Genomic DNA, 20,256 nt, shown 5'->3' with positions numbered 1-20,256 from the left:
TATATTTTATTTGACATCTTCCTCTTATTCATCCTCCTCCCTCCATCTCTTCCTTCTTCCTCTTGAGTTGGTCAGCGTCAGCATGCCTGTGTACTACTGTAGGTCATTAATCACGTTTAGTAAAGTAAACTGCACACTGGCACTAAGAAATTGCTTAGCCCTGGAACAACATGGAAACACTGACCCAACCACTCCAGGAAATGCCTAATGAGGCCAGTATTTGAATAACGTTCAAATAACATTCAGGTAATGACAAACCACAAGGTTCTGGATCATTTTCACTTTGTATACTTAAAAGGAAGTTTCAACTTGATTCTATAGAAAGTGTGGTTTCATCTATTGTTTCACAAGTGCCTCACTCGCCCTAGTATTGCATCATGGCCTACATGAAGGAAGTTTCTGTTGTTTGTGGCTGTTGTCTGCCAGGAACAAAAATATTCCCTTTTCCAGTGAAATGGACTTAACTGAAAAGAATATGGAGGAAGTACATGATACAGTGTAGGGGCATGTTTAATAAAGGTCCTGTACAGTCAGCGGTCAATAATGTTTCAGCTTTGCAGATTATCGATAAAGCCATGAGTGATTATTTGATCACATTTCTGTGGACTGTTCAGTGTTATCAATTTCATACAGGTTTGAATGTAATGGGTTGGGTCTTTTTATATGGATTCAGCCAGCTGGCTGTTTACCACTGATATATAGTCATTTTGTATGATCTGTTTTAGGAGGGTTGATTTGGATCAGGGATTTCATTATTTTAACACAACACTGGATTGGTTTGTTGTCTTTTCACAAATGTAATTCAGGTTCACTTGACATAGCTCAAATGATTTAGGGTCTAGTGAACCTTACTCCGGTTGTTGAATGAACAGGTGATTACAGGAGCGTGTTATCGCGCTGTAGTCCCAGTAACATTGACTTGAATTGCTGCCCTTATGAGGCAGAGATCATAATTTTTTTCAAAATTGTACCTTTATTTAACTAGGCAAGTCAGTTAAGAACAAATTCTTATTTTCAATGACAGCCTAGGAATAGTGGGTTAACTGCCTTGCTCAGGGGCAGAACGACAGATTTGTACCTTGTCAGCTCGGGGATTACGAACTTGCAACCTTTCGGGTTACTAGTCCAACGTTCTAACCACTTGGCTACCCTTCCGCGCAGTGCCAATCTAGCTGTTTGACTGACATCCAGATCACAGTTACAAATTATAGTAACACCTAACAAAGAATAACCGAGATTAATGCCATAAAACAGGGCTGAAACACTTCTAAATATCAGATTTAGTACCATTAATGAGACAGAACACTTCCTCCAAAACCAGGGACGTTGTTGGGCTAAATTCTCAGAAGAATGTTGTAAATTATTTAATTTGTGATTAGAGAGGAATTAACTTCAAGGGCTAGTGTTGCGCTGGACTTAAAGTGCAGCTTTAGCAACTATGAGCTGCTGTTGCTAACATTAAACCTCTACCTCTCTCTTAATTTTTTAAAATGTGTGTGAGTGCATGTATGGCTGTTTGTGTGTGCGTGTGTGTGCATGTGTGTGTGCATGTGCGTGCATGAGTGTTTGTACGTGTGTGTGTTTGTGCCTGTGCGTGCATGTGTGATTGTGCTTGTATGCTTGTGTGTGTGTTCATCTCATGGAGTCCTCCTGAAATAATGTGAGGGAGGAACCCAAATGACCAAGCCTGTCAGACTGACCTGTGTGCACAGAAAGATTTTGAAAGGTTTTGGCAGTCTAATTAGGGAAATACCACTGGGAATTTGCTATTCAAAATACACATACAGGACAACATGAAGAAATTAGGTGGAATAAAAGTGTACCTTCTATAATGCAACACCAGCAACCTGCTCAAAAAGTTTGTGTTGAATTAATAGAGAAGAAGTATAGCTCGGGCTACCTTTCTAAATTCCCTTCTGTATTGTGAATGACTGTAGTGAGGACTATTGAAATGAATAGAAAATGAAGGGCAGAGGAGCTGTGCGTGCATGTGTGCCAGGTTTGGTGGCTTGGTAAGAACTGGCTGTTATGAAAGCCAGATTTACTCAAAAATAAACCTTGATGAAGCCCAAATTCACCATACAACAGATAGCGCCAACAACCAATGTAAACACCAATGTAGCCAATAAACACATTTGACATATTTCATGTCATCTGACACACTGCTCAACTCAGCTCAGCCATAGACCAATGTAGTATCCACAGTTACAACTGATAGGTGGCACTAAAATACCAATATATGGACACATTTAATCCGAATCATACATTTTCATTGTAGTTGGCGTTCCACTCTTTGCGCCCTCCAAAGTTCCAAACGGCGCATTACATTATTCTAACTAGGAAAATTGTTTGAGGTGCAGTATGCTATACTGTCAGGTTGTTTTTGCTAGCTAGCTAGCTTCAAGTTTGTTCAGTTCAAGGGATGCGAGCGCCAAATTAGGCAGACACGCCCAGATTTTGCACAACTTCCCCAGGCAATACCCACATAACACGGTTAGGCAATATGCATGTGCAAAATATGGAATTCACTCAATGCAACAAATGTCAGCTCGGCAAAGCAGAGGCCTATGCTGACCCTGTCCATTAACAGTCATTGGAGTCCGGATCGGCCGCGCGCTTCAACAATTTTAATGGATGAATGGACATTGGGAAGGCATGCATATCTTGGCATATCATATCATATCATGCATATCCTGATGATGCAGTTTCAGAATTTTTTTTTTTATTTTGAGCATAGAAACTATCAGAATCATTTAGAAAAAAACATTAGATAACAAAAAAGGATGACAATTGTGTATATATTTTTAAATGATTTGGGCTTTTCATAACAGTTTTTTAAAGTAGATTTTCACAGGCTAAGCACTCCCTCCTCTGAATACTTGTCACTGTGTACTGTAGCTTTAAGAGTCCCACTGTGCTGTATTCAGCTAACATGCTGTCACTAGGACTAGGACGATGTGCTTCTGATCAGGTAACCTTGGTCTTCTGCTACAGGCAGTGGATACTGCCCACACCACCAGATCCACACTACGTCACCAGTCTCACCTGCTACTACACTCAGATGTTGTGTGTGTGTGTGTGTGTGTGTGTGTGTGTGTGTGTGTGTGTGTGTGTGTGTGTGTGTGTGTGTGTGTGTGTGTGTGTGTGTGTGTGTGTGTGTGTGTGTGTGTGTGTGTGTGTGTTAGTGAGAACGAGAAACAGAAAGAGAGGTTATTGTGTGATAATGAGAGGCTTATAGCTATAAATGAGAGTGACTTTGAAGGATTGGAGTGAGAGATGATGCAATCAACAGCTGATTGCTGTTGTCAGTTAGTTAAAGCATAGGGTAGTTCAAGTTTCACGTTTGAATGTCACGTGCACAAGTACAGTCAAATCCTTTTCTTGTTACCTCTAAACCCAACAATTCAGAAATCAATAACAATGTCTTACTAAAAATAACATAAGGTAAAAATACACAATAAATAAAAAAATAAGAAGATCACGAGAAGAAAGTTACAGTGCCTTTAGAAAATGTTCATACCCCTTGACATTTTTAACATTTTGTTGTGTTACAGCCTGAATTATATTTTTTTCACACATATTTAACCCCTTTCTTTGGTTAGGCACAAAAGTACCTTCAAATCAAATCCAATGTTATTTGTCACGTATGCCGAATACAACAGGTGTAGGTAGACCTTACCGTGAAATGGTAACTTACAAGCCCTTAACCAACAATGCAGGTTAGTCAAGGTAATTTGTACATGTAGGTAGGGGTAAAGTAACAATGCATAGATAATAAAGTAATTCAATACTTTGCCAAGTTAAACAGCTCTGAGTCTTCTCCTGTAATGCGTAATGAGGTTGGAGAACACATGGCAAGGGATCTGAGACCATTCCTCCATACAGAATCTCTCCAGATCCATCAGATTCCAGGGTCCACACATGTGGACTCTCCTCTTCAGTGAACCATTTTTTGTGTTGATTTTTGAGGTGTGCTTTGGATCATTGTCCTGCTGGAAGATCCAACCACGGCCCAGTCTATGATACCATGTAACAAGTTGTCCAGGGACTTTGGTAGAAAAACAGCCCCACAACATCCAAGATCAAACACCATACTTCACAGTGGAGATTAGGTACTTTTCTGCATGGCTATCTTTCTGTCTATGCCAAACCCACCTTGTTTCCAAAAAGCTCTCTTTTGGTCTCATCTGACCATAGAACCCATTGAAAGTTCCAGTAACGTTTGGCGCTTGAGTTTGTTGTTTGATGACAGCAAAGGCTTTTGTATTGCAACCCTCCCAGACAACTTGTGGTTGTGTAGGTGGTGTCTGATCATAGTTTTGAAGACTTTATGATCCCAGGTCTGCAAATCTCTAGCTGTGATCATTGGAGATTTTTTTGCCACTCGAACCATCCTCCTCACTGTGCGTGGGGTTGATATAAACACACATCCTGTTCCAGGGCCGATTGTTAACATCTCCAGATGCTTTAAACTTCTTAATTAATGCCCTGATAGTCGAAATTGGCATTTTCGAACGTTATTTCAAACGCTATTTTCCTATAACCATTTCCTGACTTGTGCAGCTCAACAACCTTTGTCGCACATCATAATTGCATTCTCGGGTCTTTCCCATTGTGATGGATGACTACGGGAACTTGGCATGTGTGTCACCTCATATTTATACCCCAGTGAAACAGGAAGTCATGGCTTACCACTTGAGTATTCGTAATCACTCAGGTGACCTTAAAAATGTAAAAGAAAATATGAATGGGAATATACTTCAGTTAGATTTGACCCATAATCATTTCTAGGGGTGACAATAACTGTGCCACACTTGTTTCGGGGAATAATATTTATTTAATTTCTCCCACATTTATTTTTTTTCAATCATTTTACTTCAATTAAAGTTTTGACTTTTAGGAATATTTTGAATGAAAGACCAAGAGGATAAATAGCAAAGACACTTTTTTCACAGCCGTTTTGCTCATATTTACCAAGGGTGCCAATATTAGCGGAGGGCACTGTAGGTCTTGGATGGCAAGAAGCTTGTTCCCAGTGATGTACTGGGCCATACGCATTACCATCTGTAGCACCTTACAGTCATGTGTCGAGCAGTTGCAATACCAGGCGGTGATTCAACTGGTCAGGATGCGCTAGCTGGTGCAGCTGTAGAACTTTTTGAGGATCTGGGGACCCATGCCAAATCTTTTCAGTCTCCTGAGGGGGTAAAGGCTTTGTCGTTCCCTCTTCATGGCTGTCTTGTTGTGTTTGGACCATGATAGTTTGTTGGTGATGTTGACACCAAGGAACTTTCTCGACCTGCTCCACTACAGCCCTGTCGATGTGAATGGGGACGTGCTCGGCCCTCCTTTTCCTGTAGTCCACGATCAGCTCCTTTGTCTTGCTCACATTGAGGGAAAGGTTCTTGTGCTGGCACCACACTGCCAGGTCTCTGACCTCCTCCCTATAAGCTGTCTCATCTTTGTCGGTGATCAGGCCCACCACCGTTGTGTCTTCAGGACACTTAAGGATGGTGTTGGAGTCATGCTTGGCCACGCAGTCGTGGGTGAAATGGGAGTACAGGAGGGGACTAAGCACGCACCACCTGGTAGCGGCCCGTAAGGAAGTCCAGGATCCAGTTACAAAGGGAGGTGTTTAGTCCCAGGGTCCTTAGCTTAGTTATGAGCTTTGTGGGCACTATGGTGTTGAATCCTGCACTAGTCAAGCAACAACATTCTCACATAGGTGTTCCTTTTGTTCAGGTGGGAAAGGGCAGTGTGGAGTGCGATTGAGATTGCGTCATCTGTGGATCTGTTTGGGTGGTATATGCGAATTGGATTCGGTCTAGGGTTTCTGCGATGATGGTATTGATGTGAGCCATGATAATAATTATCTGTAGGTTCCTCAGTCAAGCAGTGAAATTCATTCACAGATTCAACTACAAAGACCAGGAAGGTTTTCCAATGCATCGCAAAGAAGGGAACCTATTGTTAAATTAGTTTTTTTTAAACGAAATTACACATTGAATATCCCTTTGAGGATGGTGAAGTTATTAATTACACTTTGGATGGTGTATCAATACACCCAATTGCTACAAAGATACAGGCAACCTTCCTAACTCAGTGCTGGAGAGGAAGGAAAGCTCAGAGATTTCACCATGAGCCCAATGGTGACTTTAAAACAGTTGCAGAGTGTTTTGTCTGTGATAGGAGAAAACTGAAGATGGATCAACAACATTGTAGTTACTCCACAATACTCAGTGAAAAGAAGGAAACCTGTATAGAATACAAATATTACAAAACATACATCCCTGTTTACAACAAGGCAGGAAAGTAATACTGCAAAAACTGTGGCAAAGAAATTCACTTTTTGTCCTGAATGCAAAGTGTTATGTTTGGGGCAAATCCATTTCAACACATTACTGAGTACCACTATCCATATTTTCAAGCAAAATCCTAGAGCAAAACCTGGAAAAACTGACTTGCCTAGTTAAATAAATGTTAAGACCCTGCCAAAATTGTTGACTCAGGGGTATGAACACTTTCATAAATTCAATATTTCTGTGTTTCATTTTCAATACATTTGCTAAAATAACAAAAAACATGTTTTCACTTTGTTGTTATGGAATATTTTGTGTAGGTGAGATTTTTTTTAAATTTCATAAATTTTAAAAACAGGTTGTAACACAACAAAATGTGGAATAAATCAAGGGTCATGAATACTTTCTGAAGGTACTGTATATACAGGGTCAGTTCCAATACCATATTTTGAGGGCATCCTGGTAAACATGTCTGGGAGGACGGTCACACATGTTCAACTTTTACCCTTCATATGTCAGGCTGGCGCTGTCTCGCTATGAGGTTAATGTCTACCAGCTTCAAGGGTGCGCACACACCCTCACACACACACACACACACACACACACACACACACACACACACACACACACACACACACACACACACACACACACACACACACACACACACACACACACACACACACACACACCTCCCAGGGAGAGAGCAAGAGTGTGAAAGAGATTACAGACGGCATTTTCCATTCCGTCCTGCCTGTGTGGTGTAACTCTGCCCCTGATTTGCCTGAGTAATTATTTAAGTGGAAAGTCACTGGTTGGGAAATTGCTGAGGTTTGGTATTGCAGTGTTGCTTCTTTCAGTCTGGATGCAGATGTCTGCCCTCTTTCAAATATCAAATGACATCTCCCAAATAGTTTATAATAGCTTATTCTATCTCACATGATGATTGTACAAGGGCCACTGTGGCAATGGTTTTCAAGTGTCACCCAGACCAGACAGTATACTGTATCTTGTTAACTACTTCCAAGTGTCTGGACAGTAAAGCACCTCTATTGACCACTGATCAGTTGTGCCCTTACTGACCCTAATTAGCTAAACCAATACTAGTATCCAAGAGTGCTAATGAAATCTGTTAACAGTTTCTCTTTAAAAACTTTGCCCTTTGTGTCTGAGTATCTGTATATGTGTTTGTGCCATTGACTAAAAAGATAAAGTGATGTATATTGGTTGTGAAGAATAAAATAATAGAATAGAAAGAATAATTGTGACAGATGAGGAGGCAGCCAGACAGCCAGACAGGGTACTATAGGTCCAGGGTGCACACGCACATTGTCCATCCTTTTCAATTTACCCACTCCAAAAAAAGAGGGCTCAGAAGTTTTACAAATGTTAAATCTGTATAATATAAGACAGTTAAAGAGTATAACCAACATTACGACCAGGAATATGACTTTCCCGAAACGGATCCTCTGTTTGGTCCATTACCCAGGACAATGGATCGGATCCCAGCCAGCGACCCAAAACAATGGCGCCGCAGAAGGGGCAGACAGAGCGGTCTTCTGGTCAGGCTCCGTAGACGGGCACATTGCGCACCGCTCCCGAGCATACTACTCGCCAATGTCCAGTCTCTTGACGAAATCCGAGCAAGGGTTGCCTTCCAGAGAGACATCAGAGACTGTAACGTTCTTTGTTTCACGGAAACATGGCTCACTCGAGACACGCTATCAGAGTCTGTACAGTCACCTGGTTTCTTCACGCATCGCTCCGACAGAAGCAAGCATCTCTCTGGTAAGAAGAAGGGCGGGGGTGTATGCCTTATGATTAACGAGACGTGGTGTGATCATAACAACATACAGGAACTCAAGTCTTTTGTTTACCTGACTTAGAATTCCTTAAAATCAGATGCCGACCGCAGTGTCTACCAAGATAATTATTTTTCATCATAATCACAGTCGTATATATTTCCCCCCATGCAGACACATCAACGGCCCTGTGTCACGCCCTGACCTTAGAGATCCTTATTTATTCTCTATGTTTGGTTAGGTCAGGGTGTGACTCGGGTGGGAAAATCTATGTTTTCTATTTCTTTGTTGTTTTGCCGAGTGTGGTTCCCAATCAGAGGCAGCTGTCTATCGTTGTCTCTGATTGGGGATCATTTATAAGGTGTGATTTTCCGTTTGGGTTTTGTGGGGTGTTATTTTCTGTTTAGTGTCTGTGCCTGAAGGAACTGTTCGCTTTTGTTTTTCTTGAAAATGAATATCATGAACACTTTCCAAGCTGCGCTTTGGTCCAGTCTTCCTTCCACCGACGACGAGTGTTACACTCTGAAAGAACTTAATTTGACTATGTAAACTGGAAACAACGTATCCTGAGGCAACATTTATTGTAGCTGGGGATTTTAACAAGACTAATCTGAAAACAAGTCTCCCTGCATATCGATTGCGCGACTTGAATTGGCAAAACCCTGGATCATTGTTATTCTAACTTCTGCGATGCGTATAGAGCCCTCCCCCGCCCTCCTTTCGGAAAAGCTGACCACGACTCCATTTTGTTGCTCCCAGCCTATAGCCAGAAACTACAACAGGAAGCACCTGTGCTCAGGTCTGTTCAACGCTGGTCAGGCCAATTGGATTCCACGCTTCAACATTGCTTCGATCACATGGACTGGGATATGTTCCGCATAGCGTCGAACAACAACATTGATGAATACACTGATTCGGTGAGCGAGTTTATTAGCAAGTGCATCGGTGATGTTGTACCCACAGAGTCTATTAAAACATTCCCCAACCAGAAACTGTGGATTGATGGCAGCATTCGCGTAAAACTGAAAGTGCAAATCAAAGCAAGGTGACCGGAAAACATGACCGAATACAAACAGTGTAGCGATTCCCTCCGCAAGGCAATGAAAACAAGCTAGGTGTCAGTATAGAGACAAAGTAGAGTCACAATTCAACGGCTCAGACACGAGAGGTATGTGGCAAGGTCTACATTCGATCATGGACTACAAAAGAAAAACCAGAACCGTCGCGGACCACGATGTCTTGCTACCAGACAAACTAAACAACTTCTTTGCTCGCTTTGAGGACAATACAGTGCTACTGACACGGCCCGCTACCAAAACCTGCGGGCTCTCCTTCACTGCAGCCAACGTGAGTAAAACATGTTAACCCTCGCAAGGCTAAAGGCCCAGACGGCATCCCCGGGCCGCGTCCTCAGAGCATGCGCAGACCAGCTGGCTGGTGTGTTTACGGACATATTCAATCAATCCTTATCCCAGTCTGCTGTTCCCACATGCTTAAAGAGGACCACCATTGTTCCTGTTCCCAAGAAAGCTAAGGTAACTGAGCTACATGACTACCGCCCCGTAGCACTCACTTCCGTCATCATGAAGTGCTTTGAGAGACTAGTCAAGGACCATATCACCTCCACCCTACCTGACACCTTAGACCCACTCCAATTTGCTTACCGCCCCAATAGGTCCACAGACGACGCAATCACAATCACACTGCACACTGCCCTAACCCATCTGGACAAGAGGAAAACCTATGTAAGAATGTTGTTCATCGACTACAGCTCAGCATTTAACACCATAGTAACCTCCAAACTCGTAATTAAGCTCGAGACCCTGGGTCTCGACCCGTCCTTGTGCAACTGGGTCCTGGACTTCCTGACAGGCCGCCCCCAGGTGGTGAGGGTAGGTAACAACATCTCCACCCCGCTGATCCTCAAGACTGGGGCCCCACAGGGGTGCGTTCTCAGCCCTCTCCTGTACTCCTTGTTCACCCATGACTGCGTGGCCATGCACGGCTCCAACTCAATCATCAAGTTTGCAGACGACACTACAGTGGTAGGCTTGATTACCAACAATGACGAGACGGTCTACAGGGAGGAGGTGAGGGCCCTCTGAGTGTGGTGTCAGGAAAATAACCTCACACTCAATGTCAACAAAACAAAGGAGATGATCGTGGACTTCGGGAAACAGCAGAGGGAGCAGCCCCCTATCCACATCGACGGGACAGTAGTGGAGAAGGTGGAAAGTTTTAAGTTCCTCGGCATACACATCACGGACAAACTGAAATGGTCCTCCCACACAGACTGCGTGGTGTAGTAGGCGCAGCAGTGCTTCTTCAACCTCAGGAGGCTGAAGAAATTTGGCTTGTCACCAAAAACACTCACAAACTTTTACAGATGCACAATTGAAAGCATCCTGTTGGGCTGTATCACCGCCTGCTCCGCCCACAACCGTAAGGCTCTCCAGGGGGTAGTGAGGTCTGCACAACGCATCACCGGGGGAAAACTACCTGCCCTCCAGGACACCTACACCACTTTATGTCACAGGAAGGCCAAAAAGATCATCAAGGACAACAACCACCCGAGCCACTGCCTGTTCACCCTGCTATCATCCAGAAGGCGAGGTCATTACAGGTGCATCAAAGTTGGGACCAAGAGACTGAAAAACAGCTTCTATCTCAAGGCCATCAGACTGTTAAACAGCCACCACTAACATTGAGTGGCTGCTGCCAACATACTGACTCACCTCTAGCTACTTTAATAATGGAAAAATTGATGTAATAAATGTATCACTAGCCACTTAAACAATGCCACTTTATATAATGTTTACATACCCTACATTACTAATCTCATATGTATATACTGTACTCTATACCATCTTTTGCATCTTGCCTATGCCGTTCGGCCATCACTCATTCATATATTTTTCTGTACATATTCTTATTCATTCCTTTACACTTGTGTGTATAATGTAGTTGTTGTGAAATTGTTAGGTTAGATTACTTGTTAGATATTACTGCATGGTTGGAACTAGAAGCTCAAGCATTTTGCTACACTCACATTAACATCTGCTATCCATGTGTATGTGACAAATAAAATTTGATTTGACCTAGTAGTCTATCTTTTTAATCTTTCTTACACTAATTTATCTTCCTTGCTCTGTTTCACCCAAGTATATCATGTTTAAGGTAAGACCCAAATGCAGACTGTCGAAGTAATAATGTTTATTACAACAGGGGCAGGCAAACGACAGGTCAAGGCAGGCGGGGGTCTATAATCCAGAGAGGGTGTAAGACACAGGAACAGCAGGCGGGCTCAGGGTCAGGTCAGGCAGAGGTCGGTAATCCAGAGTAGTGGGGCAAAGGTACAAGACGACAGGCAGGCTCAGGGACAGGGCAGGCAGAGAGGTCAACACCGGGAAAACTAGGAAACAGGAACAAAATGAGAGACAGGAGCAGAGGGAAAACCGCTGGTAGGCCTGACGAAACAAAACGAACTGGCCACAGACAAACAGAGAACACAGATATAAATAGACGGGATAATGGGGAAGATGGGTGACACCTGGAGGAGGGTGGAGACAAGCACAAAGAGACTGATCAGGGAGTGAAAAAAAAATATTTGGCTCTCTCTCGCTCTCTCTCTCTCTCCTCTTGAATCTCTTTCTGGAACGGCTGAAATGCAGTAGACCCCTTGTTGAGTCAGGATGCCTGAGAATTATGGGCAGCTCAGCTACTTCATTTCTATTCCCAGCATGCCCCAGGGGCTCTGAGGGAAACATCCAGTGGGAAGAACAATACAAAGCAGGGTGCATTACGGCAAAGTGACCTCATCCCACAGTAAAGCATATTGTGATATATGGAGCATGGTAAGATTAGGGGTAGGCCACTGTGGGGGGTTAGGGTGACGTGACCGGTTTCTTTCTTAACTGGTGTCTCTTTGCTGCTCTCTGTCTGTGGCTTAGTTCCCCTAGAACATCAACACATCTGATGTATTTATGATCATGAGAAGTATGAGGCTGGGCCCTGAACAGTGTTGCTGTAAAAAATGTTTGAACATTAATGGCTACCTGTGTATTCCCACTGGAACTGTTGTTTAAATACATGTGGGATGAGAGGTGTTTAGGGGGTTAGCGTGGCGGGGAGGTGGGCGTCTTGTATCTGTTCATGTGAACACACTCATCTTATGTCAAGCTCTCTGCTGGAGTTGTTTATACATTTGACCCAGTTCTATTTTTTTGTGTGGGCAATTTTACACGATGCGTTTGCAATTTCACACGCACAGACAGATAAAGTCGCAGACAAAGAGGAATATGCAAATGTGCAATTTACCAAATAGAAATATGAAAGTAAACACATGGATGTATGTAGATCCTCTGTGTGTGTGTGTGTGTGTGTGTGTATGTGTATTCCTACACATGCATTTGTGTCCACCTGTTTTCAAGTGTGTGTATATGTGTGTGTACATGTACATGCATGCTTGTGTCTGCGTGTGCATATAAATGGGAGTAGGTGTACATTCCAATGGGAGCCCAGACTTGTTTGCTGCATTCCAGACTCCTGCTTCAGGAAACAATCTCCTTTGAGAATCCCTTGGGGATTTCCACCGAAAAGAGTCTCTTTCTGTTGGGACAGGACACAACGTAGCGAGTGAATGGAAAAAGTGTAGTATAAATACTGTAGTATGGGGAAAAAAACTGTAGTATCTATATACTATAGTAATTACTGTAGTGTTTTTGCAGACTGTAGTATATTGTAGTATTTACTGTAGTGTTTATTATCTTTGACATAGCAGTGAGAACTTTGTCCTTGAGGAGACCTACTGGGTAAAATATTCAAAGAGCATTTAGGATATGTAGGACTGTGGTCTGAATGGACACGTCAGAGCTTCTGCTCTTTTAATATCCTGTAGGGAGCACAATATATGGTCTATACTTGGCATGTAGGTTTCTCACTTATGGGTGGCACAAATTGTAATATAGAGAGGGGAATGGGCAGGGTATATCCACATTAAATACTGTAGTATTTTTTGCAGACTAGTGATCTTGCAAACATTACTGTAGTATTTACTGTAGTGTTTTTTTGCAATGCAGTATACTGTATCATTTACTATAGTGTTATACAGTATACTACAACATTCTATAGTAAGTACTACACATGATTGAGGTATACTACAGCGTATACTATAGTATTCTTCAGTATACTACAGTTTGCTACAGAATTCTACAGTAAGTACAATAGTATTCTATAGTAAACTGTAGTATTTGTTCATGTGGGCTGTTTACATACAGTATTGACAAATGTCTTGGTCTGCTCACTATAGTTATTGGAACTGCCTGGCTGTAAGGGACTGTACTACGAATACACAGGGGAGAAAATAGCCATTAGCTCAAAGTTTCTTCACAAAGACCCTTTGCACTGGACCTCCGAAACAGACCTTGAGACTTAGGACATTCTCATTTGGCTAAGCCCAAGGAAAGTCACCATCTAAGTTAGGGCATAATAGCACTGTAACAAAGTAAATGTTTGCGCAAATGTGAATCTTAATGATGACTAGTTTTGCCAGTATGTTAGTCATTCATTTATTTACCGCTTCCCATTTTGATCACGTTTACATTGGCTTAGGGCTGGATTCAATCTGTATCACGCAAGTATCGTGGAAGATATGCAGCATTTACCGTGAATGCAGTCTCTGCGAATGCTGGAACATTGCCTTTAAATTTAAATGTAGCTATAACATAGATCTTCTGCGATACTTCCACAATACAGATTGAATCCAGCCCTAGTATAGCAATAAACTATTTCTAGGCTTGCCTAACACACCTATCCACTTAGAAAACAGATGAATGGACAGACAGACAGAGACAGACAAACAGACAGACTCACATGCATGCAGGCATGGTGGTTTAGAAATAGAAAGTAAGAATGCATGACTCTCCAACAACATCCTGTGCCAGAAATGAGACGGATTCTCACGTCTGTGTGTCTGTCTCCCTGTCATTCCACTACCAACTAGCCTACAGCAGTTAAATCCAGGTTCTAAAATGTAATCAGCCAATAATAATGACAGTAACTCTAGAGCCACGCCTCATCTGAAAGTGACTAAATAGCTAAATAGCTCTGTAAATGATGTCATGATGATCGCGCCACCGATAAAAACATAGAAATCGAAACCAGTTTACAGTAATGACTCTGGAATCATACCCATGTCAATGACCTCAGTGATCAACCCATTCAAGGTGTCATTGACACCACACACCAACGTTTACTGGAAACACCATAACCCTCAAAAAACACCCCTAATTGCGGTCTGCAGTTACACCATATTGCTTATAGCAAGCACCTAAACTATTTCACCACATGGGTTTATAGCTTTTCCGGGTTATATACTGTACATCAACATCTGCCCTGTAATTTCAAAAGGTTAAGTGATACTACAGTATCATGCAGGTCCAATCAGATAGGTTTGTAATTTGTTTATCACCAACCAATTAAATTGTATGAGTAAATAGTTAGTTATAATCCCAGCGTCACAGAAAGGCTTTATCTGTTCTTGGTTTCTGGTTGCTTTTCTCTGAAGATAACATACTGTCCTCTTTACACAGATATACTGAACTCCATCGCTAGGCATTCCTCTATCCTCCCTCCTTCGGATACGTTTTAAATTAGCAGTATTATTTTTTTGCAGAAAACATTCAGTGACCTTGTGGTTAAACAGTCTGCCCTGAAATTGGAAGGTTAGGGGTTCGATCCCAGGTCATGTCATTGCAAACCACCACACAAGTCATATAAAGGTCAAAACATTGACACATTAGACTGGTCTCCTGACTCATGGTATCCTTGTGGGCGTGTCTGGCCTGGCGCTTATTCACAGGACTTGGGCATGGCCAGTGCCTGTCAGTGCTCATCTCTGCCCACCCTTCAAACGGTAGCATTGTTTCAACCAAGTCAGTCCTTTGGCTCTCTCCCCCCCCCCCCCCCCCCCCTTTAGGAAAAACAATAAAATCTTCCCATGTGTCACACTTGTGTATTGGATCAAACAGCCGGCTATGCAAACAAGTGGTGTGTGGAGATACACAAGCAGAACCTCCGTAATGAAGGACAGCCATTGAGTAATAGGGTAAAAGTCAGTGAAAATGGTTAAGCACAGCTGTCGTGGTTTATGTAAGCAGGAGCAGGTGATGATGACAGAGCAGAGGGGGAGTTACAAGGCTAGATGTGGACTGATAACACAGCATAAATGTTGGCAATGACTCCATGAATCAGGCCCAAAGACATAAGATAGACATCTGTCCCATTATGGCGTCTGTGAGAGCATGAGCAGCGCCATTAAGGCCATCTCCATTTTGAAATAGTCAATTTTCTTCTTCTTCTACTACATTTATGAGTTGGCAAACAAACTGAAAGGGTGCACACTGCCACCTAGATTGTGTTGTTTGAACAGGTATAATGCCCAAGTTGGCGATGTACTGCCACCTGCAGTTATGGAATGTTTCCTCGCAAGTTTAATTAATTGGCTGATACCTCCTGGTGACCTGGATGGAATTATGTGATCTTTCCTTAATCCATAGGAAGTCCCATCTAGTTGACTACTTCAAAATGGTGAAAGTCCTCAATGGCGCTGCCCATGCTAAAACAGGCTTTTGGTCACTAGAGTCCTCTATCTATCTATGATCAGTTCCCACTCCCAAATGACCAAACAAATTATGTGCCCATTACCATGCTTCATATTCATGACTCCCATGCTACTCGAAACACCCAAAAAGTTATGTCATACTACACTCTCAAAAAAAAGTGTTCCAAAAGGTTTTTTTGGCTTGCCCCTTAGGACAGGGGTCCGCAACTAGCGGCCCGCTTTCGAATTTGGCCCCCTAAGTTTTCTGATCCCCAAAATGTATATTTTTTTGGGAGTTAAAAGATTGTCAAAATCAGCTCCAAGTAATTTTAATTTTGTAAATCTGTTCCCAAGTATTCCCAGGCGTAAAAGAGAGATATATGTGATCGTACACAAATAATAATAATTAATAATAATTGATTGGATTTATATAGCGCTTTTCTACTAAACGAGGTACTCGGTGCTTTACATCATATGGGGAAACTCACCTCATCCACCGTCAATGTGTAGCACCCACCTCAGTGATGCACAGAGACCATTTTTGGGCCAGAACGCTCACCACACATCAGCTATCAGGTGGAGAGGTGAGGAATGATATACAGTACCAGTCAAAAGTTTGGACACACCTACTCATTCAAGGGTTTTTATTTGTTTTACAATTTTCTACATTGTACTAACCAACAAAGTGTCAAACAAATCAAAATATATTTTAGATTCTTCAAAGTAGTTTTGAAGATTGAGTTGGAGTTCTAAAAGTTGACAGGTAGTGTATGTAGGATCTTAATTTGACTCGGTTCGTCGCAGAAAAATAATCCTGCAGCAGAAGGATTTGATGTTTAGTCCATAATGTTGCTTGATCAGTGGTCAGGCTATTAGCTGGCTACATGAAAAGTGTAATATTGTTAATATAACCATGTGTTAATGCAGGTTTTCAGTGAACTTATGTAATCACGACACTCACCTGCATTTCCTGTGGCTCAGGAAGATTCTCAGCAACAACAGAGTGATCAATTTAAGATCCCACATCTGTATTACTATGAAGCTGCTGCTGCATCTTTTACAGGGCAATGAAAGCATTGCACGTGAGTGCTGTGACGGTGAGCCAGTGTTTCAAGGAGCGATCAGCTACCCCTGTCTGCTCAGCTGCTGCCCTGTAGCCTAGACAGCTCTGCCAATCTGTCCCCCCATGGATGCCGTGGATCAGCCTGATAACAAACAGCCAGACGGTTAGTCACAGAGAGAAAGAGAGAGAGAGAGAGAGAGAGAGAGAGAGAGAGAGAAGAGAGAGAGAGAGAGAGAGAGAGAGAGAGAGAGAGAGAGAGAGAGAGAGAGAGAGAGAGAGAAGGAGAGAGAGAAGGAGAGAGAGAAGGAGAGGAGAGGAGAGGAGGAAAGACCAGTGGTGGGAAAAGTACTAAATTATCATTCTTCAGTAAAAGTAAAGATACTGTAGCTTGTGGTTTTAAATATATTAAAGCATTAAAAGTAAATGTAATTGCTAAAATATACTTAAGTATCAAAAGTAAAAAGTTTAAATAATTTCTTATTCCTTAGATCAAACCAACCAGATGGCACAATTTTCTTGTTTTTTACATTTATGGATAGCCAAGGGTACACTCCAATGCTCAGACATAATTTACAAATAAAGCATTTGTCTTTAGAGAGTCCGCCAGATCAGAGGCAGTGGGGATGACCAGGGATGTTCTCTTGAAAAGTGTATGATTTGGACCATTTCCCTGTTCTGCTAAACATTCAAAATGTAACGAGTGCTTCTGGGTGTCAGAGAAAATGTATGGAGTAAAAAGTACATTATTTTCTTTAGGAATGTAGTGAAGTAAAAGTAAAAATGGTCAAAAACATAGACAGTAAAGTACAGATACTCAAAAAAATTACTTAAGTAGTACTTTACACAACTGTACATTTGAGACACAGTGAGGAGGGGAAAAATATAATCAGAATTTTTGACTCTACTACTGAAAGGGTGTGGGGAACGTGGATAGAGAGAGAGAGATAGATAGAAAGATAGAGAAAGTGAATACCTAGTTAATTGCACATCTGAATGCATTCAACCAAAATATGTCTTCTAGATTAAACCCAATCCATGTGAACAGAGACGTGGGAAGTAGTTTGGGGGTGCTGTGATTTTTTTGGCAAGAGGGAGGGGGGTGCACAAAAAAATATAATTTGCCCGCGCTGAAGACTTCTATATCGGTCCGCTAATACAGGACTAGTAGAGGTCAATTGCACTACTTTTGTGAACTAAATGTGTTGACCAGCATTTGTAACTTGAATCTGATAATTATCTGTACAAAACAATTAGTCTGATTATACTTGGGAATATAAAACACTTGCTTGATGTATGTTTTCCAGTTTCTTTAAATACTTTGCAAATGCAACTTATTTCTATGTAAAAACTGAAATGGTCTATTCATTGATTTTCCATTTTAGTAGACGCACTTATCCAAAGCAACGTACAGTGGTATACATTTTTTTTCTCATACGGGTCCCCAGTGGGAATCAAACCCACAACCGTAGCATTGCAACACCATGCTCTACCTAATGAACCACATCATCAAAAACCACTTGACATCTCAATGTACTCAATTACTGTATTGTGCATTGTTTTTCTTTATGGTGATGGAAAGTCTACAGGTACAAACCTAGATGACCAGTAATGTACATTTATATTAAATGGTTTGTAAGGATGGTATATTAATACAACAATGTTATTTGATCAAGAAACATATTTGATGTGGATGTTTTGTGTCTGCCCATAACTTTGCACCAATTTATTTTAATATTTGAGGACAAGGTTTTGTTCTTTCTGGACTCCATTAGAATGACAATCACAGAAAAGGGGACAGGGCAACAACTCTTACAATTCCAATTATTGAATCTTGCAAGATACTGTTCTTAATTATACTTTACTAATTATACTTTTCTTAACTACCTTTTATACCAAAACTGGGATGCTGAAAAAAAAGGTTGCTGGCATTACAGACATCTATATTGGTCTGCTAATGCTAGTAAAGGCCCAGTGCACTACTTTTGTGAAAAAAAGTTTGTTTGATTGATTTGATTATTAATATATTTTTAATCAGATTTTTCAGCACCCCTACTTCCCACAGCTACAGTAACTTGTGAAAGTATTCACCCCCGTGGCATTTTTTCTATTGTGTTGCCTTACAACCTGGAATTAAAATATATTTTTTTGGGGGGTTGTATCATTTGATTTACATAGCATGCTACCACTTTGAAGATGTAAAATATTTTTTTATTGGGAACAAACAAGATATAAGACAAAAGTCAATACTTTGTAGAGCCACCTTCTGTAGCAATTACAGCTGCAAGTCTCTTGGTATGTCTCTATAAGCTTGGCACATCTAGCTACTGGGATTTTTGCCCATTCTCCAAGGATAAACTGTTCCAGCTCCTTCAAGTTGGATGGGTTCTGCAAGTATACAGCAATATTTAAGTCATACCACAGATTCTCAATTGGATTGAGGTCTGAGCTTTGACTAGGCCATTCCAAGACATTTATATGTTTCCCCTTAAACCACTCAAGTGTTGCATTAGCAGTATGCTTAGGGTCATTATCCTGCTGGAAGGTGAACCTCCGTCCCCGTCTCAAATCTCTGGAAGACTGAAACAGGTTTCCCTCAAGGATTTCCCTGTATTTAGCCCCATCCATCATTCCTTCAATTCTAACCAGTTTCCCAGTCCCTGCCGATGAACAACATCCCCACAGCATGCTGCCACCACCATGCTTCACTGTGGGGATGGGGTGTTTTCGGGGGGTGATGAGAGGTGTTGGGTTTGTGCCAGACCTAGCGTTTTCCCAAAAGCTCAATTTTAGTCTCATCTGACCAGAGTACCTTCTTCCATATGTTTGGGGAGTCTCCCACATGCATTTTGGCAAACACCAAACATGCTTGTTTATTTTTTTCTTTAAGCAATGTCTTTTTTCTGGACACTCTTCTGTAAAGCCCAGCTCTGTAGAGTGTACAGCTTAAAATTGTCCTATGGACAGATATTCCAATCCCCGCTGTGGAGCTTTGCAGCTCCTTCAGCGTTGTCTTTGGTCTCTTTGTTGCCTCTCTGATTAATGCCCTCCTTGCCTGGTCCGTGAGTTTTGGTGGGCAGCCCTCTCTCGGCAGGTTTGTTGTGGTGCCATATTCTTTCCATTTTTTAATAACGGATTTAATGGTGCACTGTGGGATGTTCAAAGTTTCAGATATTTTTTTGTAATCTGATCTGTACTTCTCCATGACTTTGTCCCTGACCTGTTTGGAGAGCTCCTTGGTCTTCATAGTGCTGCTTCCTTGGCGGTGCCGCTTCCTTGGTGATGTTGCAGACTCTGGGGCCTTTCAGAACAGGTGCATATATACTGAGATCATGTGACAGATCATGTGACACTTAGATCTCACAAAGGTGGACTTTATTTAACTATTTATGTGAATTCGGAAGGTAATTGGTTGCACCAGATCAGGCAGGCAGGAATGGAGTCCAGAAAAACATGCAAAGGTAGAAACTGGGAGGACTAGTAAAAGAGAATAGA

The 20,256-nt window shown here is 41.8% G+C and overlaps 1 long non-coding RNA gene across 1 annotated transcript; it reads right to left on the bottom strand.

Moving 5' to 3' along the window:
- Nucleotides 1-11,297: 11,297 nt before the first annotated feature.
- On the bottom strand, nt 11,298-14,086 carry LOC110490176 (uncharacterized). Its single transcript, XR_002468674.3, has 3 exons — nt 13,973-14,086; nt 12,605-12,709; nt 11,298-11,513 (listed from the first exon to the last, which is right to left on the bottom strand). It is a non-coding gene; the product is annotated as an uncharacterized LOC110490176 (long non-coding RNA).
- Between the last annotated feature and the right edge of the window lie 6,170 nt (nt 14,087-20,256).

Source organism: Oncorhynchus mykiss, chromosome 2 (assembly GCF_057628025.1).
Source record: "Oncorhynchus mykiss isolate SJ-2025 chromosome 2, ASM5762802v1, whole genome shotgun sequence".
Classification (NCBI taxonomy): domain Eukaryota; kingdom Metazoa; phylum Chordata; class Actinopteri; order Salmoniformes; family Salmonidae; genus Oncorhynchus; species Oncorhynchus mykiss.
The sequence above is the reverse complement of the archived record's forward strand: the minus strand, read 5'-3'. Positions and strand labels throughout refer to the sequence as shown.